The 27301-nt window shown below is 38.2% G+C and overlaps 1 protein-coding gene across 1 annotated transcript in view; it reads right to left on the reverse strand.

Annotated features, from left to right (window-relative positions):
• The window catches only part of LOC114480303 (mitogen-activated protein kinase kinase kinase 11), a 79559-nt gene that overhangs the window by 41491 nt on the left and 10767 nt on the right, over positions 1 to 27301 (reverse strand). The gene's annotated exons all lie outside the window — the stretch shown is intronic.

Here is a 27301-nt window from a genome sequence, read left to right on the forward strand (position 1 = left end):
AATTTCTTGAATACTTCAGAATTACAGTTATGTTAAACGATGCAGTTGTTTTTTTTATAAATAAAGAGGAGTTGAAATGATGGTTGAATCACAGATTTATGACATTCTTATCAAAGGTGCAATTAAATATATATATATATATATATATATATATATATATAAATATATATATAAATATATATATATCTGAACTCAAACATGATCAGTGGGAACCACTGCACTAAATACCATTTCTTTCCACTGATTTAAAAAATTAGATTCTTTAAAATGTCTGTTATCACTTCTTCATTCCATCATTATGCTCTATGGTTGTTTTTTCCACAGTATTCTGTACAAATTTTGTAGTCAGACAAAAGAGGGTACATGAACTCAGATATAAGAGAAAGGAGGTACTTGAGCCAAAAAAGTTTAAAAACCACTGCTCTAGAGAATGTATTGAATGGATGTCCAACAATGTGTTTTGTGCATGTTCCCTCTGTGGCTCAAGGACATATCAGCTTTAGGGATGCACCAAAATGAAAATTTGAAGCGACGCCGAATAAAATATAAACGCTTGGCCGAATACCGAACATCAAATGCGATTAAGTTTTTCAATATTTTTTTAAATAGTGCATAAATAGCCTTGAAAACATTTCCTCCCTCCCTTGTTATTCCACATTTTGTAAAAAGTCAGCTTTAAACAGGACAGTTGGATTTTGCCCACGTTGGTACGTGTCACCTAACACGCCTCCTAGAATGTGAGCTCCTCCCTCTCCAACTATCTTACAGCTAAAACAACACTGTGGTTTAATATAGAATATATATTATACTTTATTGCCATATATGTACATGCAAACTGCACTACTGGACTCCCAAACTGCATTACTTTTTATGCTGCCGATCGTGTTGGGAGCCACGGGCCCATTGTTTACACACATCAGCTGTTAGCGCACTGTGCTAATGCTACACCAGCCTGTGCAGCGAGACCCGGTGTAGTGTAAGGAGGAAACAATGGGGGTGTTTACAGATTCGTGGCTCACAGCGCTGACAACGGACTCTGTTGTGGAATTGGACGGTTTACGCAGTGACGGACGACGGAGAGCGGTAAAGACAGAGTCTGGCTGTGTTTGTGTGTGAAAAGGAGGAGCTGTTACTATATATTATATTTATTATATATATATTCGGTGGCCGAATATTCGGTGCATCCCAAATCGGCATTATTGATGTTCACACTAACAGGTGTTCTTTGGGTAGTAGTCATAATGCTATGGCTGGTTAGTGTGGGTCAATTTAAGCACATTGTGTTGCCTTGTTTTTTTCTCTAAAAAAAATTGCTTGATTCCCATTAACATACAAAATAAACAACAGACTTTGGTATATTGGTAACTGTGGTGTGACTCCTTATCACATGCCTGCATATGATCGGCAGGCCGTGCTTCTCTTCCCCTTCCTTTGCCGAGCACATGGCAGTGAAACTCAGAGCCCAGAAGCAGCAAGACTTTTATAGGGAAGTAAGGCTCTGGCTATTTACAGGCACTTTCCGACTTTCTTGGTCCAATGCTTTTTAAAACACACTGTCTTTCTATTCATCAATCTCTCTGTCAAACCGACACATACAAGTTTAACACCCAATACCCGCCCGTCCTCCCCTGCTGGCTTAGCCTTGGTCCGGCTTACACCAACATCCCGTTGGGAGCCACAGAGCCCTGAGGCGGATAGTTTGACGTCACAAGTATGCACAATAAGAGGTTGTGTTGTCTGTTGCGTGTGAGATACAATGTTGAAGAATTATGAGTCTCTTTTTATAAGTTCAAATCCTCCTTTAGCTCTACAGAGTGCCTTAGTAACATCCACCACAGGTGAAAAAATACATGCTAGCAGCAATTTGAATAAAGATGTCAAAAAATGCTTTATTCTGCAACATTTATTCTTACAAAATGCCACTGATTTAAAAATGATAAGTATGTAGAATAATAAAAGAAAAAAATGCTCGGATTTGCCATCGTTTACCTAATTCCCTTCACTGGCTAATGCTCCAATGCTAACAATATGACTAAGCGTTAGCATATCGCTACAGGTAAGAGAGTTTGAATTCTGCTGTGCTGAATGGAAAGTTTTAATTAAAAAAAAAAAAGACATTTGAGGTTAAATAACACTAGAGCTCAAAAAAGGTTTTAATTTAATCGTCACATTGTGAATAATGAATCGGACGTTTTAAATTCCACCATTTTTGGAAATGAAATCATTTAAGTGAGATTAAACAATATTGAAGGCAGTTCTGTGTGATATGTAAAGGCATATATTAATTTATCAACCAATGATGAGTGCAGGTATTCCAGAACATGCCTACTTTTTTTTTGCCCCAAACCCTGGCTAAAGTATTAATTTAAGATCAAATGTAGTTTTAATGAAGCAAACCTTTTGTCAGAGAATAACATTCACTAAATGACCTACTATAACCTGTTTTTAAAAAACTAAACAATCATAAATGTTCACAGCTTTTTCCTTTATTTATTCAACAGTAGGTGTGTCCAGATCCGATAACGGTCCAATATCAACCAGAAAACGAACATCGAATTTTATCAGACTGCATTTAAAATCTCCGATATAAAATATATTTATTCAATTGTAGAATACCGTAGATATTATGCTGAAGGTTTAAATGTATGTAAGCAATTGGTTAATAATAAATCGGTCAGTTTTTCTCATACCTACTGTTGCTGACTATTGTTCTCTGTTTGAGTAACATCACTTGATCAAGTCTTTTCTAACATTACCCACTACAATATTAAATAAGTAATAAAAGTATGTATGATTTGTGCTGATACTAGGGGTGGGAACCTCTGGGTACCTCATGATACGATACGCGATACAAAGCTCACGATAACGATTATCTCACGATATGGCGATACTGCGATTATTGATATATTGGTCAGAAATCAATCTACGATAATCTATGACATAACAGGAAAAAAAAGATTAGAGGGGACATATCACGGTTTTAAATCCTTCCTTTTTACATATAAATCATACAGTTGTGGTCTATATAAAGCGGAACTGCACTGCTTGGGTCTGAATTCCTCATTATTATAGCTCCACAGGCCCCTTTTCTGATGTGCTTCTGAGAGCAACTCATTTTGGTGCGGTCTCTTTAAATGCAAATGAGACACTTCATACCCCGCTAAAAAAGTGGATTTAGCATGATATGTCCCCTTTAAGTGAAAAAATACAATTTTTATTTGTTATCTCTGAAAGACAATAAATTGAAAAAGTGTCCTATGAACAGTGACACTATTTTAGTGCAACATTTCTGTAAATAAGTGTCAACATACCAATGTAAACAAATAAGTATCTCCAATAAAAAAAAAAACGATACTTAGTGCAAGCATATCGATAATCGTTCATGTGAAAAAATGTCGTGATATATCACCATATCGAGTTATCACAACAATCGTAGCTGTAATCGTATCGGATTGATATCGGTACTGGCCAATACGCAAGGCTGCAATATCGGCATCGTATCGGAAGTGAAAAAGTTTGGGACATCCCTATTCAACAGTAACTACTATGGGTTAGCTGTATTAATTTCATTTAGATTGTAATTTTGAATAAAGGGGTACGAACACGGCATAAAATAACTGTTGAAGAAATGGTGTTAATTAATCTGCCTCATGACAAACTTGGTGAAAATTAAAAAGACAAAATAAATAAACAAGCGGCGCGTTGACTTTTGTGTGTGTTTGTTTCTCAACGCTGTGCAGCTGGGGTGTCAGCAGCAGGTGGATCTGTATTGTTTCTGCCCAACCTTGATCTCTGATTCAGACATTTAACGTCGTCCTGCTGCTCAGCGTCCGCTAAAAACAAGCCTGGTCACTGACCCTTATGTCCCAACCAGGACAACAGCTCACAGAACACGACCCTGCTTCCGGGATGTGACGTCAGGCGCTGGCCAATGAGCCTCTAGGAGAAACGCTCCTGGCTTTTACCGAACAACAGAAAAAAAACATTTGCGAGGCGGCAGCAGAATACACACAATAAGTCAACACTATAATAGGAAATAGAGGTCACAGACAGAGGCAGAGCGGAAGGAAGTCGAGCGAGCAGAGGTAACGGGGAAAAAAGGGAGAGAAACGCCAAGTCATTGTTGTGCTATACATCCATTTTATTTCTAAAGGAGCTACAAAAGACATCGTCGTTAACAAATCCCCCTATGTGATAACAAAGGTGACAGTTAGCAAGTATAGCATAATGACAACAGATGTCCTGATACTGCTTCATCCAAAACGAGTAGGAGTATTCAGATTTGTGTACTTACTGAGTACATATACTGAGTACTGATACAAGTACCTATTGATACAAATATATGTTTTTGTTTGATCCACATTATCAACATTCATGTCAGTATTTAAAATAATAACCAGTATCATTAAAATGCGAAAAAACATTTTTTTTTTCTGTTTTTGTTGTAATTTTGTTCGTTTTCCTGTCATTTTTGTTGTCGTTTTGTGTGTTTTTGTATGCATTTGTGTCATACTTTGTATTTTGGTTGTAATTTTGTACATTTTGCTGTTATTGTTGTGTATTTTATAATCATTTCATGTTTCAAGAGTAATTCTGTGTATTTTTGGGGGAGATTTTGTGTGTTTTTGAAATCACTTTCTGGGTTTACTTTGTTCTGTTATTTTTTTGTGTATTTTTCACAAAAATACACAAAAATTAGAATGAGGGCCGCTATTTGCCCATGTCTGCTTTAGGCAATAAACCATTTGGGTTGGGGTTATTTTCTTCTTCAATAAGAACATTAATAAAAACATTTTGGAGTACACAGCTAAGTGTTGGACTTGATGCTGATACCGGTACCATAATGTGGTACTGGTATAGAAATGCCATCAAAGGCTAAAGTCAGATTAAGGAGAATGAGTATAAAGAGTAAAACAGAGTCCATTGTCATCAGGATGTTTTTGGTGGTTTAATATTAAATCAGCGACAATGCTAATATTAGTCAAAATGCTAACAGTAATAGCACAGTAACTTTAATTGAACTATGTTATCTTTTCCATTTTTTTTAGTGTCTTGCTGACAGGTTGTTGGTTTTTAGTTATCAGAGTTATGGTAGTAATCGGGTTAACACTAATTTAGCAAATGCTAAAGGCCCGCAAGCCTAGATTTTTCCCTGCAAATAACCACAGGAAAAACATTAATTCCTGGAATGTTTGCATTTCGTGAAGAAAATGCAAGTGAGGATGCAGGTGCTGGCCAGCGTCGTTGAACACGGCATTAGCATTAACCTAGCATTAACATTAACCTAGCATTAAACTACAATTATCATTAGCTAGCATTAGCATAAGCTAGCCTTAACACTAGCTAGCATTAACACTAGCGAGCATGAGCTCAGATTAACATTAGCCGAACATTAACATTTTCTAGCATTAAGCTAGCATTAGTCTAATATTTGCATCATCCAAGCATTAACCTAATATTAGCATTAGCTAGCATTAACATAATTAATCTAGCGTCAACATTACCCTCATATTAACATAGCAATACCATTAGCTGACATTAGCCTAATAGTAACATTTGCCTAGCATGAGTATCTGCCTCGCATTAGCATTAACCATGGAACAGCTGAATATTTTAAAAGTGAAATGGTTTAAATATGTTCAAAATTGAAAACATTAAATCTTCAAATGCTGAAGGAGTTGAAATGCGGCAAAATTCTGCATCCTCTATAATTAGATTTAACTACAGCTTTATTACAGATATTTGATACGGGGTGCTTAGTAAGTCACCTATGTAATGTAACTTGTAAATTACAAAAATGAGTGATAAATTAGTTCACAAAATTGTCAAAAAAAAGACACTTATTTTTAGTGATGCATCGGAAATTTGGCCACCAAAGATTTTCATCCGGAAATCGCACAAAAATGCATTTTCGGTTTTTGGCCGAGAGACTTAATGCTGAAACAGGATGTTGTGTTGATGCAAGCAAAAACCGCGGGCAGCACGCTCTATTTTGGATGCCGGCCAACGTGTCTTGTCCTCTGTACTTCATTACAACTGTGCTGACAGTAAGAGACTGTTCAATGCTGCAGCTCATGTTCTCAATGAGTAGAGTAAGGCTATGTTCACACTGCAAGCCTTAATGCGCAATTCCAATTTTTTGCCCAGATCCAAGTTTTTGTTTGTCCATTCACATTACCATTTATAATGTGACGTGATTAATGGTAAATGGGCTTGATTTATATAGCGCTTTTATGCCTACACTAAAGTAGTCCCAAAGCGCTTTACAATATCAACTCATTCACCTCATTCACACACCAATGGGACTGACACGTATGTGTCCCATTGTGTCAGTCCCAATGTGAGCGGTTTGCGGCTCCAAACTGACCCGCATGCGCATTGTCGCGTTAGTCTCACACGTTTTGTGCATCGGAGCTGGAGAATGACCTTCCCCTAAACATCCACACTAAAGAACCCACTCACACATGCTGTTCTTTATAGGAAAAAAAGCAAAAAGTGGCACATGTTTTGCAACTGTTTGTTAACAATGTGCCTGCATAGTATTTTGAATCAGCCAATTTAACCCGAATTGTCTTTCTGGTCAGACTACATTTGAATTAAAATTATTGATATTTATATCATATATCATCATTTTGAGAAAAATAAATATCGAGATATGAGTTTTGGTCCATATTAATGCACACGAGTGGGGTCAAGTAAACCATTTATTTACACTACTCCTAATATAAAGATGCCAGAGACCAGGGACCCCCACTGTACCTGAAAATGGTTGAACACAGACATGAACACTGAACAACAGTCATGTGGAGACAGGGTCATCTATAAGGGAAAATAAAGGGGAGAGCTTTTTGGGGCCCACCCATAAAGTCAGCAAAATGATAATCCATTGTGCTATAAATCTGTGACAACCACATTTATTTATTTATCTGAATAATATCCACTGTTATCCAGGAAGTTTATTATTTGTGCCACAGTATATAATCATCTTAAAGGTGTAAATCCTTGTTTTAATCAGAAATAAAATGGGTTAAAAGTGACCAAAAAAGGTGGAAAAGGTGGTGAAATGGGATTTTAAAAAACCACAAACATAAGTTAAAAGTTGCAAATTAGAGTGGCCAAAAACAGACAGAAAAAGTGGTAAAAAGGATTCAAAGGAGAGCTGGACAATATATATATCGAGATTCAGATTATATCGAGATTTCTATTTTGAGGCTATAAAAAATTACAATATCGTCTATATATTTTTCATAGTTTATTTTGTTCTAACATACTTGTTTTAGGAGTCGCTGCTTTCGCTACTTCTCAGAACAGCATAAAAAGCACAGTTTGATGGATTTCTGAGTGCGTCCTAACCCAGACCTTCCCCTAAACAAGCCACGCTACACAACTCACTCACACATGCTGTCCCTTAGAGGGAAAAAAAGACTGAAATGGCACATATTGTGCAGCTGTTTGCTAATAAATGTGCCTGTGTTGCATTTGATGAACAATTTTAACCCTAGAATTGTCTTTCTGGTCAGACATTATTTGATTTTTACCAAAATTTCTATCATGTATCGCTATTTTGTAAAAGAATGTCGAGATATGAGTTTTGGACCATATCGCCCAGCCCTAGATCAAAGTGTCAATATTGGCTTAAAAGTGGCAGAAAAAAGTAGGATTGATTAGTTTAAACTGGCAAAAAATGAGCATGAAAAACATGCATGTGGTTAAATTGGCAAAAATAAACATGAAATATGGTGCAAAGAGGTTAAGTGACAATAATGGGTCACCATAATCACAATAGGTGGGATAAGTGGTGGAAAGGGTTTATAAGTGCTGAAAATGTCTTGAAAGTGAAAAAAAATTAGCAAAAAATGAATTGAAACTTGATGGCGAAGTGGCAGAACTTGGAGTAATGTAGCAATAAATGCATTAAATGGAGCAAAAATATGGCAAGAAAAAGTGAGCAGAAATGGGCTGAAATTGTTCCGAAAATATTCTTAGTTTCTTGAAGGCATCTGGTGACCACCTCCCAGTGTCTCGCGATCCCAAGATTGAGAACCCCTGACAAAGGCGAATGGCACATTAGTCAGCCGCTTACCGGCGGGCTGTATCTAAATCAGCTGCTGACCCACATACCTACAAGGCTGTTACGAGAAACGCAGAAAGGTTTTGATCAATGTCCAGAACTGAACGCTTAACTGAGATGTGATAAATGTAGCATAGACGAGAGAAAGGAAAAAAAAATATGGCTACTCCTAACTCATTCATTGCCAGCCATTTTCAGAGCAGCCAACCCCATATTGCCAAGTGTTTGATGATTTTCACAGATTTTTCAAGACCCACAGAATATTTTGTACTATGACAATCTGAAATCTCTTTCAGATTCTGAAAGATTAGACTCTCTACTTTCATCAGAAAAAATCATTTTGTTTCTAGTTTGTTTTGTTCTTCTGTAATCAGCAGTTGAATAGAGGCAAGTTTCACACAAATCACCAGTTTGTGACAAAAAGCTGAAGAAAACATCTTTTTCTGAAAAAAAAAAACTATTAGTGACTTCGAAGCCATTTTTTTTTTGCTTTAGGGACACCTCAACATTGATTTCCTTCTTTAAAACTACAAAAACAACACTGAGACCGGGCTTTTGATGGCAAAATTATTATTATTTTGCTATCTGGGTCAGAATTGAATGATTTGCTTACTGTATTTTGGCGCTCCTCCAAGTCTCTCCCCCGTCATTCTCCCCACACGCAACTTCCTCCTCATCCCGGACATGCCGAGTGTCACCACTTGCCCCGTTTTTTTTATTGTTTTCTCTCACCATCGCGACACTCTCAATAGTCCACTTAGTTCCACACATGCTCTGGTCGAGTGTGCGCTGCTGTGAGCTTCAGCATCAACTCTCGTAGCGCCATTTTCTGTCTTGCAAACTCCTTTCCTCTCCCTCTGAGCTCTGCCCATCACAGGTGATCTCTCATCCAAAGGTGCTCTGCTGCCACCTACATGTCACCAGTTCGTCACTACATTATTGTACAAGTTTGATATTCACACGAGACTTTCGTCACACTGTCTCCTAGCAACCCCAGCCGAAAAACACAATTGACGTCTATAGACATCTTTGGCAGTCAACATTACTAAACCAAAACAGTAGAGCAGTGAATAAGTTAATGGCCTCCATGCTGCTTTGATAAGCACAGAAAAGTCCCAGTGAATACGTAATAAGAGGCTTCACAAGAATGAGCGCTAAGCCAAGTGGTACTGGGCTCATAAATGAAAGATCTGGGAGCTGTTATTTCTTTTATTATCTTCATCCTCTTATCTTCTCTATGGTATCACATTTTGTGGAGGTGGTGAACACGGCATGAAACCCAGCTCTCCTTCAAAGAACACCGGTATGGTATCGTGACTCCATCAGTCTTGCCCAGACAGAACATTTACCAATTTCAGAGGCCAAGCCAACAATGTCCCCACAAAAACACATGGACAGGTTCCCATGGCAACAGGACTCTGTTTAGTATTGTTTGTTGTTGGGAAACAACAGCGTGTCAGTTGGCGATGTGACTCCAACTGATTGCAGCTTTAAGTCCAGACCAGATTCCCAGAGTCATGGTATTTCTCCTCTGATTTTACAGCTGATAACTTGAGTTTTCAACAAAGATGAAGGCCTTGTAAATATAGATCATTTACATGCTCAATGTAAACATTTAAACACAAGCCTGGGTTAAGGTCTGAGTGTAAAGGGTACAAGTAAAGTAAGTTAAAGAAAGTTTGTCGACTAAACCTCTGGTTTTATTTTATTTATCCATTTTTTAGAACTTGAGTTAAAAATCACCACAGGAACTCTTTAAATAGGTTAAAAAGGGAATTCTCACCTGCATTATTACTACTTTTACAGTGACTATACATTTCTGTGAATCCAAAGATGGAAATGATAGAATGAATTACAATACAAATTAAGATTTTCTTAGTATTTATTGATATAGGATGAACCCAGATACCATCAGATGATATGTTTGGGCTCATGTTAGCTTACATGCTACATTTCAATGCAAGAACAGTTCCATATCTTCTCAGTTTTATAAAGCTGCATAAACAAAAAAAAAATACTATGTAATAATACATTGAAGAGCTGAATTATTTTGCTTTTACATCATCTATTGCCATTAAACTTACATTGTCACTACTTTTACAGTGATTATGCATTTCTTGGATACAAGGAGTGAAAATGATGATCTACAATACAAAATTCAGTTTTAATGATCATGTAATTGAATAAATGTAATGTATAGGTTCACGTTAATGTCTTTACATACCCAATGTTACACTGCTGTACTCTAGTGGTTAGCATTTTGGCTAATATAGTAGAATTGTTTGAAAAACACATTATTTACTTCATAAAATAGGCAACTCTTTTTGTAATATAAATTGTGATTTATTTCAGATGTTCTTGATAAAAGATGCACCTAGATACCATACATTAGGATGCAAACATTTTTCTGTTTATTTTCAGTTTGCCAATTTTCTTAATTTTTTTTATAATAAAACTGCATAAATAGTAAAAAAAAAAAAATGCATAACTTAAATAATATATAGTAGAACTACATTTTTATTTATTTATTCCCTTTATTTGATATGGACTTCACAATTACATTGGTAACCCAGATGTTTTGTTTGAGTGTGTTAGCACATGTGCTAATTTACAACACTTGTCCACAGCATGCTTTTAAAAAGGTTAAAGTAATTTTTTTTTTAAAAAGTAAGGAGGAAATTTACACTGTTCAAAACACTTCTATTTCTACAAAATTGTCTTATTTATATAAATTGTAAATACTAGGAAAACATGGTGCAGCATGAATCTAACCCAGTGCTATTCAATCTTACTGTCCTGTAACTAGTTATTGTAATGATTTATTGTGACTGATGAATTCAAACCAATACTGGCAACCTTAAGCACAGACTATTATATTAGAGCACTTTTCATAACAGTCAGTGAGCAATGGATCTGAGACTTCAAACTGTAATTCTCCACATACAATGAGTACAACTTGTAAAGGTTCACCTTCTGCTCAAGCACATTTACCAGAAAGTGTACGAGTGTGTGCAGAGCAAGAGGCCATAACCTTTCAGCTGCAAGATTCAACCCTGTCATAAAAACGAGCCAGATGTAAAAACCAGCCTTTCACCTTTTCACTCACCACCTCACGTAATTATCTGCTCTTTATTGTGACATCTTTCCACACATTGTGATCGCTATGCTATTTTAACTCATCGCCTCCCATTTCTGCTGAAGTTTGAATCTGTGAGTCCCACAGGTACGTAAACCTAATGGCTTCATCAAGTGCACAGTGTTAAATATTATTGGAATGACTGGATAATAAATAGTCCACGGCCAAAAATATATGTTCAAGCTTCTAAATGCAGACGAATCTCCACTACCTTCCTCCCTCCCTTTCTGGGTCCCACACCCGTAGGCTAGAGGAGAATTCCGACTGGGTGGGGGCTTTCCCCAGGAAGAACGGGAGCTTTGTCCCCTGAGGGATGAGGATATAAGCTGACAGGCAGTCTGGCAACCTCTGACCAGGCAACCAGAGAGAGAGAGAGAGAGAGAGAGAGAGAGAGAGAGAGAGAGAGAGAGAGAGAGAGAGAGAGAGAGAGAGAGAGAGAGAGCATAATCCTAGTGCAAAACATGTCAACTCACGGTGAAACTAGTGCTCGCTTGGCTGGAGTTTCAACCTAATTAAGCTGCAACCAAGTTCACAAGGCATATCCTAGCTAACTAATACCTCCCTAATACGCAGAGCCAGCCAGAGGTCCAACTCCTTAACATTTGATTTGGGTAACAAAAGAACTGGAAGTTCCCATTAAGTAGAAACTAGATGGATAATCTTCAAATATTCATTGCAAATTTCGATACTGATTTATTTATCCTCAAGTGGGCCACGTAAGAAAAAAAATAATAGCAGGGTGATTTACTTGATGATTAGTCATAGCAAAATTATTTGGAAAAGCAGGTTGGAAGATCTAACGGCACTGATTCAACACCTGTGCTTTAAATAACTTAAATACTTTGTGGTCTTTTACCATTGTGTAGCTCTATTGAGCAATTTAAACTTGTTTTTTCCAAGTCTATGCTAGTTACTGGTTTTGCTAAATTATTACGCCATAAATGGAGGTGATTGTCTTTGGTAACAAGGAAAAGAGGACTGCTATCAGCAAGTATCTTGAGTCTTGATCTTTAAAAGCTAAAGACCAAGTCAAACACCTTGATGTTGGGTGTAATAATCAAAATCGTAATCAAATTTCTATTAATTGAGCAGCCCTAAAAAGTAATGCAATAGTTTAAGTCCTACTTAGAGGAGTGAAGTTATTTTGTAAGCATTGGAAACTTTGAATCTGACAGATTACCAATGTCCTGTGGGGTTCCTCGGGGCTCTGTTCTTAGACCCCATCAGTTTAGCCTTTATATGCTTCCTTTAGGACAAATTTTACAGAACTGTAAGGTTGATTATCAGAGCTACGCAGATGACACAATTATATCTACCACTGATCCCAGTTAACCCTTGTCCCATTGAAGTGTTGTATGACTCAGAAAGATCAGGAGAAACTGGTCCATGCTTTTATCTCTAGCAGACTGGTCTATTGTAATGGAATCCCTCAAAAGAGCATCAAACAACTACAGCTGGTTCAGAACGCTGCAGCTCGGGTCTTAACCAGAATAAAGAGGTCAGAACACATTAGTCCAGTTTTAAAGTCTTTACATTGGCTCCCAGTCAGCCTCAGAATAGACTTTAAAGTTCTGCTGCTGGTGTATAAATCTGTGAATGGGTTTGGTCCAGAATACATCAGTGACAAGTTAGTCAGGAATGAACCCAGCAGGTCTCTCAGATCTATGGACACAGGTCAAATAGTGGTGCCCAGAGCTCACAGTAAACATGGTGATGCTGCTTTTAGTTGTTGTGCTGCAAAGAAGTGGAACAAACTGCCAGCAGAGCTGAAGTCAGCATCACATGTGAACATTTTTAAATCAAAGATAAAGGCACTTTCTTTCTCTACTGCGTATGATTGAGAGGGAGATTTTTGGTCATTTTGTTCATGTAATGTGTTTGTTGATGATCTTAAATTATTTTACTGATGATTTAAAAAAAAAAAAATTGTTGACTATTGTTCTTATAGATTTTAAGCTGTTGAATGTTTTCTGTTGCACTTTTTGATCATTTAAGCACATTGAGTTGCCTTGTGTATGAAATGCGCAATACAAATACATTTGCCTTGCCTTTCCATACAAATGAAGTTCGAGGACTGTGGAAGACAATCAAATCACGACACAAGCAAACAGATGAGAAGACCTAATATTGGACAAACATTTGTTAATTTCTCCAACCCAAGTAGTTTCATAACTAATTAGCCAGATTATTAAATGAAAACTGGTCATCCCAATATAACCGGCTAATGGAGATATGATCAAATTCCACCATTGATCAACAAACGGTTGTAAACTTGAGTTATGACTAGGGCTGGGACGATACCCTTTTGTCTCGATTCGATTTTAACACTGATTCTTGGGTGCTGATTAGGGCTGAACAATTAATTGCATTTGCGATATTATCGCGATAACATAAAACGCAATTTTTTAATCGCAAAGGCTGCAATTTTATTTTATTTTTTCTTGTCCTGTCTTGTACTGTCCTGTTAAGTTCAGAGAGCATTGAAGAAGTGCAGTCCACATGTTTACATGTTTCATGAAACGTGAAGTTAGATACAGTTTGTTGAAGAGGTAAAGCAAGAGATTTGTTTGCTTTATTGTTGTAATCTGTGCTTTAAAATTTGTTTTATATTTACTGTATTTATTAAAAGTTATTCTATTTAAAGTTTAAATAAATGTGAAATTGTTTATTCTGGAACAGATTATTGTATTGCTTGTGTTCATTGAAAAATACATGACGAGGCCCTTGAAAAAATAATCGCATCTTAAATCGCAATCGCAATATTGAGGGGAAAAAAATCATGATTAGATTATTTTTCAAAACCGTTCAGCCCTAGTGCCGATTCGATTTAAATTGCAATTCTGATTTTACAAGTATTGCGATTCTTTAGTGTGGATTATCACAATATTTTCCTTATCCAAACACATAAGTTGAATCCTAAACTTCTAGAAATATGTCACAGTTCCAAAAATTAATGCACATCACATCACATTCAGTCATTCACTGATTTATTATGATATATTTAGTGATTTACTATTATTCATACTGAATAAAAAGAAAAAAAACATCCTTCAGAAAGGAGATAAACAACATGTACAAAAAAACGAATCGCCCAGCCCTACCGGATCGTGACGGACAAGATGAGCAGTCATGTTCATTGTGTTACCACAATACGCTACTTGAGCAGAATCGATTATTAAAATCGGCACCCAAACAAATCGCGACAAATCCTGTCATAACTAATCCTTAGTTATGACAAAATATTTGTTAGGAAGTTTTTAGTAAGTTATAAATGTACATGTTGGTACTGATTTGGTAATCATGTCCCTAAGACTGTTTTTTTAGGATCTTGTCTATTCTCTGGGCCCCCCTTTGTTTTAAGAGGCTTGGTGGAGGCAGGGGCAATAAGACCAGGCTCTGTTTTGAACAAGCTACAGTTCGGTACCTTGGATGGTCCACTTCATTTGACCAGGTCTGAATATGCTCTTGGATTCTAGTGTGACTGGAGACAGGGATCTCAGATCGCTTGCAAAAGTACCCTGGAACAGTTCATGTCCAGTCTGAAGGCAAACACCAGTTAGTACACACAACACAAAAGCTCACAACACAACACGAAAGCAGTCTGGTAAAAATCCACAAAAAAGAGTGATGGAAAGGATCAGGCCCGTGAATGGATCGGGCACGAACACCAACGTTAACGTCACTCTTCTTCTTGGATTTTTACCGGCCTGCTTTCGTGTTGTGTTGCGAGCTATCGTGTTGTGGGGTTTGTATTTGTGCGCACTTTCCTTTTGTGTTGCGTTGTGGCGTTCGTCATTCGGAGTTGTGTTGGGAGCTCTCAGGGTGTTCAATGTTGTGAAGTTCTTCATTTTGAGTTGTGTTGCGAACTTTTACAGCCACTGTAATTAATATCATTTGATCACAAAAAGTATGTATGATTAATAGAAGTATGTATAATTCATGCTGATATTGGATTGGATCAATATCGGTATCCGCCAATATTGTATCAGATCACCCCTACCAGCCTGCCACTATCATAAATTTGAAATAAAGCAAATGGGACTTTTAGCACAATGGATTAACCCGTTGCTTGGAACGGAGCTGCTCAAATATATAAGACTGTGACTCACTGAGGGGAGGTGAGGGATTACATCTTTTGTTACAACTTTCTCTTTCTTTTTTGGCTAAAAAATATCTTCATATTAACACTGTGTGCCAGAGTTTATAAGGGTACATTTAGGAAATGAGCCACATCACCTAATCTTTATAGCAAGTGTCTTTTTTAATGTTCTTCTGTAATTGTTTTCTTATTCAGGTGCGTTTTAAACTTTTGTGGGTCGGATGCTGCTTTAAGGGCCTCAGGGTCATGGGGAATGACGGAATCTTTTTTTCAGTGTTTTTTCTATAGTAAGCACTTTGGGTTCTATAACATGCGTAGAAAGTGCTAGACAAATAGAGTATTCATTTGTTTTGACTGGAATGCAAATACCTTCCCTATAAAATGGGTGGTTGAATGTGTAGCAAGTGTTTTGATGTGATTGACAGATCAATTCTTGTGAATCCACCTTTACTGTCACTTATGGGTTTCTACACTGCGTGACGAGTCAGCTTCACAAGATTTTGTTGCGCAAGATTTTTGTGATGGTGTAAAATGGATGAAAAAATCCAAATTGACTTCTTGAAACAGAAATGGCAATATTATTTTTTAGTTTTTGAATTATTTTTAATTAAAAAAGTCAAGTGAGTATTGCAATATGACAATGAATATACCTTCACGTGCATGTTTTGCAACTATATTACGCATTTCGGTAAATATCATTTCGAGCACAAATTATGACGTAATATGACGAGTGTCAAAAAACTCGATACTGAATAAAGTATCCATACAAAAAAGTTAGTATCGGATACAGTACTCACTTGCAAAAGTATCGACACTAACAGCGCTGACTGATGCATCCTTGTGTCAATTTATTTTTGTTTAATCATTATGGTCTGAAATTATGTCATCAAGATCATTTAAATTAAGTTTTGATAAACTTAATTTATATGAACCTAAACAATAACCCTGATCAGATTCAGTAAAGAGGGGAAATTGGGTGACTGTGACATTAATGCTGTTCTCGTACATTTTTATGACATACATAATTAAAAAGGAGCCGTCAGAATAATCAATGTCACTACAACTTAAATCTACCTTTTAATTGTATCTTACTTCATTTTTGACATACATTTTTGTGTAATTATGTTTTTTTTTATTTATTATTATTTATTTTGTATTATATTTTTTTTCTGAAAAAAATATTTCTAAAAAAAAAAACAGAATTTTAAAAAATTAAAGTGGAAAACATGGAACTTGGAAAAAAGTAAAACAGAATTAAAAAAAAAACGTATTACATAGGGCCCTCATCATAACACTGAGTTAGCTGATGTCGGCACGGCTGCAGCTTGGCTCGTGCTGCTGCTGGGGGGCCTACGCAACTAGTTTTAGTCAAAAATGAGAAGGGAAAATTTGCAAAATTTTGTTATACTTTCTCAAAAAAGTTTGTTAATAGCTTTTACTGTTTACAGGTGCTGCAAAATTTTGTTATACTTTCTCAAAAAAGTGTAACAGTTTTTGTTGTTTACAAGTGTTGTACTACATTTCACTTAATTTAAAAATACTTTGTATACTGTTCATAGTTTGGATTCTCTTTTTTTTTTTTCTCTTGTCTGCACATGCTGTCAAAGGTCAACATGACAAGAAGTGCAATCATTGGGACAGCAATGCATGTTTTGTTATTGCAATAAAATAAATTGATTTATTTTATTGCTTATTGTGACCTTCACCAGCCCTCCCTAAGGAAGGGTAAGAAATCTTTTATTAGAGGGAGGATATAAAAAGGGGGAGCAGTGTTACACCTAAGTGGAGAGGGAGGGGGAGGGGAAAGAGAGCAGGGAGGAGAGACTCAATGTAGGAAATAGAAAGGGTGGGGAGAATAGATTGTTTTACAGTGAGGGTGAAATGTGAAGTTGTAGAATATATTGTGCTTATTATGTTGTGTAATCAAGCCAGTATAGTGACAAGTGTGAAGCTTAGCTATAATGGTGGTGGCTGTGAACAGGGGGAATCAGTGAATGCTAGTACCTAAAGGAGGTGTTTGGGATTAACGTGTCTAAAGTTAGGCCCAGAATGAGTTTTATCCCACATCCCAAGGCGTGCCAGTGCATCGTAGACCAGTATATGTGCAAAAAACCGCTACCGCAAACCCAGGAACTGCCCCGGACCACAGATGCAGCCAGGCCAGCAGAAAGAGTGGGGGCCAGGGAGCCCCAGGCCACCCCCTTACGGCCGAGCAACCCCCCAGTCGCCCCCAAGATCCCAGGCTGAGAGGCAGCCACCGCCCCCCACACATACACCCGAGGAAGCCCCAAGCAGCCGAGCACCCAGCGCATACCGCCACCGACCCCAACCCCAAGGAGCCCCGCCAGCATCCCGCCCCCAACACACCCAAGCACCCACACCCAAGCAGAGGGCCCAGAGAGCCCCCCGCCCGAGACCCCAGCAGCGGAGCCAAGGCCCACGCCCAGCAAACGGCCAGAGCCGCACCGAACGGGCAGGCAGCGGGCACTCGCCGGCGGGCCCAGAGCCAGCAGGGATCAGACCCCTGGCCAGAAGGACCCGGAACGGAAGCAGCACCAAGAGCAGCGCCCCCAGGGACACTGCAAGTTGCCTCGCCTTTCCTTGATGTTGCCCGCGCGATGAGCCCTAGAAAGCAGCCACATCCCCCAGCAGCCCAGGAGGCGACCCCCGCCACCAGCCGGCCTAGAGCGGCCCGCCCCGCCAAAGCAGGTGGCGGCCGAGGAGGAGAGAGGCCAGCCCCCACACCAGGGCCAGCGTAGGCCCGCACGACACCACGACATAGCACCCTTCACAGGTGGGCGGCCCTGACCCCCCCCAACGAGAGAGGACGCCACCAACCACCCAGGCAGGGCCACCCCGCCAGCCACGGACCGACAGGCAGGCGAACCCATGTACCCCCAGCCAGGCACCGCAACCCCACACCAATGTCGCCAGCAGAGCACCCTCCTCCCACGGAGGCCACCCTCAGCGAAGGCGCGCCCCAGGGAACCAGGCCAATGGGCCCAGACCGGCCAGCGGAGCAACCCACTGCAACACCCCGCCACCCATCAACCCAGGACGCAATCGCCGCCCCCAAGAGCAGCCACCCCCTGCACCACCCCTACCCCGGACCCCCCCGTCCCGAAGCCAATGAACTCCACCACCCCAGGCCCCCAGACGAGCCAACCCCAAGCTACCCACCCGGCGCAGCCGCACCCGCACCCCAAGCGAAGGCCACAGCCCCCCACCAGCATCCTGGGCCGACAGGAGCCCCCCACGCCAAACCCAACGGGAGAGCAGGCGCAGAGTGAAGGCGGAGGAGGGGGGGGAGGACGAGTTTGTATTCTCAACTTTATTAAAGGAAATTATGCTTCTAAAATTTTGTCTTTTTTTGTTTTTGCCCCATGGTATCGGAAATGGTATCGAGTATCTATTTCCCCCCCCCTTCTTTTTCCTGAGTATCGATATCGAGTTTGAAATTCTCGTATCGTGACAACCCCAAATATGACACAATATGGCAGACTTCACCTGCTGAAGTGGAAATCGCTATATATATATATATATATATATATATATATATATATATATATATATATATATACTTCAGCATCATCAAATATCATGCAAAATTGTGCATAATTTCAGTACGTGCATTCGGTGTGAAGAAATATTAAATTAATAAAAATAATTAACTTCACATTATTAACTATGTTTAACATGATTTCAGGAAGTTTAAGAGCAAGTAATGACATCTAATTAGGGAAAGCTGATGAAACAGACACAAAACCAAAAAAGGGTAATTGGGTAGAAACTGTAACAGAATTTGGTTAATTTTAAAATGGAAAATCTGAGCCTCTAGACATCTGTCTGTTCATCTAATCGAAACAAATACATTTGAAAGGCCTGATGTTCGCCCACATGTAGGTGAGGGTGTATTTTGTGTAATATAGCCTTGTCTGTTTGATTAATTCCTCCGTATCCTTAGTAAAATGTGGTGATATACAATCTTTGAGTTAACTAACAAAAGAAAAATGGAACCTGGTGACCAGACAAATATGTTTCTATCAGCGACATGTGCGTGTCATCTGACAAAAACTGTCCAAACCATCGTCCAAAACACACAGCTAGCTGAATTCTGTTACTTCACAATAGCGCTGTCAGTGGGGGTTATAAATGATTCCCTGTGTAAAGTATTCAGCGCCAGGTGCAACACTGTGAGCCTCTGTAAACTGTCACTCATTAACAAACCTCCAGAGCTTGTGAGTTGAAATTTAACCTTATTTCTAAAGGACGGCAGACAAGGATCATTACAGGTTGACCCAAAGGGGTTCGGGGTCAAGGCAGCTGAGAGTAGAGACAAGTACAGCCATAAAACCCAGATCTGTGGATTCTACAGTACGTTGAAGTCTATATACAAACACACCAAACAACAATGAAACCTCTGTAGAGAAGTTTTGTTGAATTAGTTTGTCTGAAATTATAGATTTTCCGAAGAACAGTGTTTCAGTACATACACTTTTACAAGAATAATTTCCAGTTCAGATCCTTTGGTCAATTATTTTATAACTTATGGCACCAATATCTCCGAATAGCAGTTGCTAGTATTAGTAATGGACAGGCCAAAGAGTATCCTTTCTTATGCCGTGAGTAAGATAGTATATGGCGCACCAGAACTACAAGATACTTGCTTGTTATCAACTAACTCGCTTCATGTCTTACATTATTTAATGTGACTGATTTGATGGTTTTTCTAATTAATCATTCTTATTATTTATTATATGCACAGAAGCTGGTTGAAATGCGTAGCTTATGCGACATTGGTCGAAGTAATGCTGTTCTTGCGGGGGTCAAATCCATTCTCCCATCTAAGAATCTGAAAAACAATTCTAATCATGAGAGACTGAATTCAGCAAAACGCAAAGTCATCAAAGCTATGGCAGAGACCATAAATGCTCCAGAATCAAGCATAAAACAAATGCACACTGATTTGCAATGCTGCTAAATTGAGCTAATTATCTTCCAGTGATAAAAACACCTGCAAACAATGTTTTCCACAACCCTTCAGTTATTAAACAAATAAGAACCCAACTTCAAAAAACTACACTGATAGCACAATATCAACATATTTGCACTAATAGAGGGCGCAAAGCAAAATACCATTGGAAAATGAATACTTGTCTTGTTCATGCTTATTTTTTTTAATTCATAATGTTTTCCCAACATCATGTAGCAATTGCAAAATGACACTGATTATACCCTCACATGTAGACAGTCAGTACGCGTCCTGCGTCTCTTACGCATAAAAATCTGAAAGGATGCAGTAAATCCACTATCCATGCGTCCCAGGGACCCATTGAATTTCCCATGGACCCACTCAAATCACCACCTGTGGGTCCCGGGACTCACGACATTGAAAACCTATCAACATCACTGCATAGTGCAATTTTTTTTTTTTTTTTCTTTTACCACAAAACAAGTTTAATGTTTAGCCACTTCAGCAAATGAACAGACGTTGAATCTTGTGAGATTTTAGCGTGTATATTGTGCAAACACAGCAGAGAAATATGAAATTAATAACAATAGTCAACTCAAAAACCTGTATTTAGCATGTTTGGCATGGTTTTGCCAAGTTAAAAGCCCGTATAGACCAGCGATGAAACAGAAACAAAATGGAAATGGGTAAACTAATGTAAAAAATGATAAACTCTGAAATGGATATGGGGAGATTTTGAAAGGGAAAATGGGAGGCTCTAATCTTGCCACAAATGCTAATCTCTAGAACACAGTAACTGCAGTGTTAAACTGCTGCATGTTCTTTATACGTTTAATTCACAAACTACAGGCGAAAAGCATCATCTTTCTATAATACTAAAAATCCCATCCGTATCCGATTTAACCCTAAATAAAATCTATATACAGTAAATCTATGTCAGTTTGCCACTGTAACATGACACACTTTGTGACTGAGTTTACGATCTAATCTGTGTTACTGTGATGACTGATTACAGTGTCTGGAAAACAATGGAAACCAGCCTAAGCCAATTGTTCAACTCCCACAACCACACACCATAACACACATGCCATCCATGACTGAGAGTGGGTGTGCACCCTGCAACCATCAAAACAAGAGAAGTACTAAATACATGAGTCAACAGAAACAGGCAATGGTTCAATGAAAGTCACATAGGTGCCAATGACCCATAAATGTGTCTAATGATACAGGGTCAATAACAGGTGAAGAGTGATTGGGTTTTTGGAGTCATGTTTGAGTATTTATGTTGTCCTTTTGTGTATTCTTCTGCCATTTTGTGTTAGTCATTTTAGTGTATTTTTGTTGTTTTGGGTTTTTAGAGACCGTTAGACCAGGGGCCACATGGCTCCCAGTTGCCCACGTCTGACCTACAACATTAGCAATAGGATGACTCTCTTTAGTTTTCCTGAAGAGATGAAACTAGAAATTATCTCTAGCTACTTTCAAAGACAATTGTAGTTTACTCAAGTGTCCACTAGTGTAATTCAATTCAATTTTAACTTAGATGCAAGAAGATAATATTTCTATAACCAAAAACATCTTTTTGTTTGACATTTTTGTGATACAGCAACAACATAAATACCTCTACAGTAATGATGATGAAAATGCCTCTTGCAGCTTAGAAAAATCAACCCCTCTATACGTTACATCAGTCACAACATGAAAAAGATGAAAATCTGGCATTTGGCCACCCTATACTATAGCAAGGGAGAAAAACTTGAAAAGGCTATTGAGATGAACCCTTTGCCTTGATATTTACATAATATATACTCTTTTTTTAATTATTCAACTATGAATGATAGCAAACAATTTTGTGTTCATGACAAGAGCAAACAGTTAGCAGCAATTTATAGATTGTTATTTAATGCAAACGAGTTCAGGGCTGCATCATAGAAACTTTTCTTTGTCTGTTATGCTAGGCTAAGATATGGCAAGCTAAGCTATGCTAGTCTCAACATCTCAGCTAAATCCACAGCTGATAAGCTGTGTTTTATTCATTGGAACAAAACGGCATTGCTTTAAGTTAGAGCTGGGCGGCGACATGACCAAAAATGTCCATCACGGGATTTTTCAAAACGGTTTCATGGTATATATTTTTTTTAATGCATAATCAGGTGTTCACAGCATTTTCTACTGGTTGAGAGATGAATTACTGCAGTAGATTGACTTAGGATGGTCTATTTTACTGTCATGATGTGGGAATATCGTAGAATAATTCCACACAAGTAGTAATACATGTTTGCAACAGCAGCCCAAAGGCTCTTTACTGCGCTAGCTTAGCTTTAGCATTAGCTTGATTTCTAGCTTTAAATGCTGCATACTCAGTTTATGTGGTGGTTTCTTATAGTGAATAAGGTAGAGTTTTGTTTGCAGCTCCACCAGGACTTATTTTTGCATTATAGGAATTACAAATTGCAATCCTTTGCCCTCTTAATTTTTTTGTGAATTACTACCGAACTGCTAAGCTAACCGTGCCTCCGTGTCCGTGAGTGTTGTTGTTCTCCTGTAGCAGAGGCATGCGCATGCAGGCACATGCAGCTTCAGAGCTTTCAATTGTGTCTTTCTTATCCATTCACATGTATTATTTACACCTCAACTAACACCAGAGCGCAACGGTTTACCTTCCTATTTAGAAGTGCAACGTAGAAAAGGGTCCGGTCTGAAACGCGGCGCAACGTAGCGTTCCGAAAGTTGTGTAATCAAATACACCGGTAAGGCAGTATATAAAAAAATCATATAACAAATATATATACCGGTATTCGGTATGAACCGGTATACCGCCCAGCCCTACTTTAAGTTAATAAATGAATCAATGTGACACAAATATAACCACTTTAATCAACTCTGCTGTCCTCCATAGCTTCTAGGCTGATAGCCATGAGGCCACTGGTGAAGCTCCAGTCTGTCTTTGAGCCAGCTGCAGGACAGCTGAGCCTTCACCCCAGGTGACTTCAACCCACCATCAACCCTCTACTTCCTACCAGGGCGCCCCAGGCACACATTGGAAATCCCAATCAGCCAGTTGGCACTTTGCGCACCACCATGTTTATGGATGAGTAGCACGTCATGCCCTCTGCTCAATACAAATACTTGGCATTGCATAGATATGCTCTCCTTCTGTAGGACGGGGACAAAGAGGAGTTCAAGTCGGCCAAGCCATTAGAGACTTTTGGTAGAGGGTTAGGACGCTTTGTACAACACAACTTTTGCTATCATTTACATGTTCCTCATTTGGTCTTTTCCATTTATTTTGTCATTTTGTTCCTCATGTTTGTGTCAAGTTCACAGTTGTTTCGCATCCATTTATTCATGTCTATTTATGTAAAACGCCTGCTCTTTTTTGGTGAGTGATGCATTTGACTCCACATTTAGTAGTGTGTTGAAAACAAAAAGCAAAGTCCAAGTCTCGGACTACAACACAGTATTTTACAGTAAGGCGGACAGTCTGCTGCCCTCCTGTGATAAGCATATTTTATGGTCATTTAGCTTCTGTTGGTTGAACTTTGAACGAGTGAAGCAGTTATAAACATGTCGGTTGTCTTCCTTTGTGTACGTTCATTTATTCTGAATACTTTGTGGGGAACTGAAATGTTCAAAATTAGAAGCAATGAATAACTAGCTAGCTTGTTTTAAATTAAACCAAGTCCAACCCTATCGTTAGATGAAAAAAAAAAACAAATCTTCAAAGAGCAAGTAAGACTTTTCCACCTGCAAAAATGCAGTCTTAATATTTATTACAATTACTTTTAAGAACTTCTGTTCATTAAAATACAAACTTAAACCCCAAAATGAAGGTGTTTGCCTTGATAACTGGCTTTAGAAAAAATGTTTGCATATAATCTATGAGAGTCACGCATGCCTCATTATTTTATAGGTCACTGGTTAACCAGATGAAGGTGTAAAAGAAAATTTAAAACTAATGAGATTTAAAGCTGCATGACATGAAACATTTCCATAAGACTAATCCATAGTGTGGGCCTCATTGATCAATAAATCGAACATCATTTGCTCAAAAAAACCAGAAAAAAAAATATGTAAACTGTTGAAGATGCTTTCTGGCAGCCTTCTACTCTTACATGTTAATGTTACATGTTAATAAATGATTCCTTACCCCTTTAGCACCGAAAGAATATTTGTAATATTACGTGAATATCTGTAAAAGTCACATTTTTTTCTATTAGCTCTGTCTGCTAGCATAGCATCTCTTCTTCACTGCTAGATTAGCTGCATGCCACTGGGTTACCAGCGCCCTCTGTTGGTCCAAACAAATATGTGACGTTAATACAGTGCAATGACGGGGTTTTTTTTTTTTTTAAAGTCCAATTGTTAAGGCACAAAATACATTTTCAGTTGCACTTGTAAAAAGAAAAAGAACTATTATGCAGTTTTGCATTGTTTACTATAGAACCAGAATTTAAATTAATAACCTTCTTCATTTGTATTATTCCTTTATTTATTTCATTCAAGATTTATTTTTAGTTAAATTGCATTGTTTTGAATAGTTTATCAAGAGATTCTTTTGACAATTAAAAATAAAAGAAAAATAATACAGTATTTTCTGTTTTTTTTCCCAAAAAAATAAAGGAATATTTTTCAGTCATCATTTGTCTACAGTCCCATTTTGTAAAATAAATCGTGAGAGAATAGTATCGTGAACCCAGTATCGTGAATCGAATCGTATAGGGAGTTGAGTGAATCGTTACATCCCTATTAGATAGTATGAAAAGATTGAGTGAAATACCCATATGTATACTATAAAGACATTTTTGAGGGAGCATGGCGGGCACACTAGTCATACTCAACATCCCCTTTTCAAAATAAAATAATCTCTTCTCGTCTTCCATTAGTTTTTTTTAACCGCTTTTGTAAAATAGGGCTCTTGTTTGGAAGTTAACCAGAAGTTTGGTCAGTAGCAAAAAATGGCGGGCAAAATGGAATCCCCGAAACGTTGGAATGAAATGTGTTATACTGTATATGCAAGTTTTAAGGATCAAATGACCACATGTTGATACTGTATTCTACTTTGGTCACTTTCTTGCTTAAAATCCTGATAGAACTTCCAAAGGCGGCAAATCAACAGAGATATTTCGCCTCAGTGCGTTTCACATTTTTGTCGTAGGTTTGGAATGAATCTTGGGAAACTTGGAAGTATACTTCAGTGAGAACAGACATTCTCGGAATCATACTTATAGTATGCAGTAGATAGTATACAGGTATACACATTGAGCTTGTAGCATATAGTAAGATTTTATCTAATGAAGAAAATTATCATTTCTTCCAGGCTTGCTTTGGTACATGCAGGAAATGACTAAAGCTAACTAGCCTAAAGAAGAGGGCTGCAATTATCTTCTTTTGCTCCATCTGGCCAGGTCAGTGAGTCCATGTAACATCCACTTGCTGTCTCAACAAACACTTCACATGGGTCTAAAAACCACAGCTAAATGTTGACAAGGAACACTGCGTGGCTGCATTTAGCTTGCCACTTGACAAAAAAAGGTACAGTAAAATATGATCTTTGTTAGGTATGACTGGTTGTCTGCGAACAAAAGGTTACACCGAGAACAGTCATTGAGTCAACAGTCAATGCATTTTAAACCAATCCACTGTTTTAGACAAAGTATAATGCTAAATTCCTAATGTTCCAGTCATTAGGTCACATGAAAAAAGTTTTTCTTTAAAAATCTTTTCCTCCAGCACAAATCCCTTTCCTGCTACGCTAGTTTGTGTTGACTCAGACTCTTAGAATTGATATATTAAAAGACGGTTAGTGCTTATCAAAACTGCCAAGGTCTGTTTGCTTTGACTGACAGCACCGTCAGCCTTTCCCAATCAGGTCTGTGCAGTTAGGAAAGTAAATTTGCCTAGCTTCCTTTGTTGGATTTTATCCAGAAGAAATCACCTGAGAGACTGTGGACAAGGGGAATTAAGGGACAGGCCTGGCCTAGAGATTTAACCAGTGTTTTATAGCAGAAAAACCAACATGTAAAGAAAGAAAATTAATCATCCAACATTCATAACTCATCCCAATGTATGCAATCACATTAAATATATTTGTTTTTTAACTCAATTCTAGTATGTGGCAAATCATTAAAATCATGCCATCATTGTTTAAAAGGTACCTGTAATGAATTTTTGTTTGCAAACTATCAAAAATCTTATGTAATCTGGAGCAGGGCAACTCAAAGTCAAAGGTCCATTCATACAGTATACAAAATATGTATGTAATAATTAATTTTATTGGGTCAAACCGCAAGGCAAAACAATTAATATATATTCTTTTTATTCAAAAATTAACTAAATTAAATTCCATAACATTTTGATCTATGTTTAAAGAATTACTAATTTATCTGTGCAAAACTAGTGTTCAAAAAAGGAGTTAAGGAACCTTTTAAAAAATAGTTAATAAGGTCCACAGGAAAAGAGGGAAAATGCATTGCTGTTCCCATGAATTAAAAAATAACGCTAAAATAAAAACAAACAGTTTAACAAAAAAATCTTTTGATAAAAACAAACAAAGATTTCAAGCAGCCATAGTAAAACTGTTTAAATAAACTACACTGCTGTTTAATGAGCGAAATGGCATCTTGTGTTTGTTGCCAATTCTTTAAACTTTGGCACACATTGTGTGATGCTCGGGCAGAGACACTGATGCAGGCGCACATTCGTGAGTCGACTGGAGGCTCAAGCATACGAGGGCGGACCCCGCGCACAACGGCCTTGGCGCGGACTGTCCTGTCCGCACTCCACAGAGCTTACATATATGGGCGCACCGCCGCGAAGTAGTTTCCATTAAAATCCTACACGTCCCATGATTCTTTGCGCTTCTTTGTAGTCCTTGTGCTCCTCGCATGTTTGAGCCTTGTGGTTGTTCATTTAATCTGGACTCCGACTTGTGGAAAAGTACCAATTAACGAACCGCTTCAGCCATGCACTGTTTAAGGGGAACACAAAGGCCGCCTTAGGAGTAAACGCAGAATCTTTCAC

The sequence above is a fragment of the Gouania willdenowi genome, chromosome 18 (assembly GCF_900634775.1).
Source record: "Gouania willdenowi chromosome 18, fGouWil2.1, whole genome shotgun sequence".
NCBI lineage: Eukaryota > Metazoa > Chordata > Actinopteri > Blenniiformes > Gobiesocidae > Gouania > Gouania willdenowi.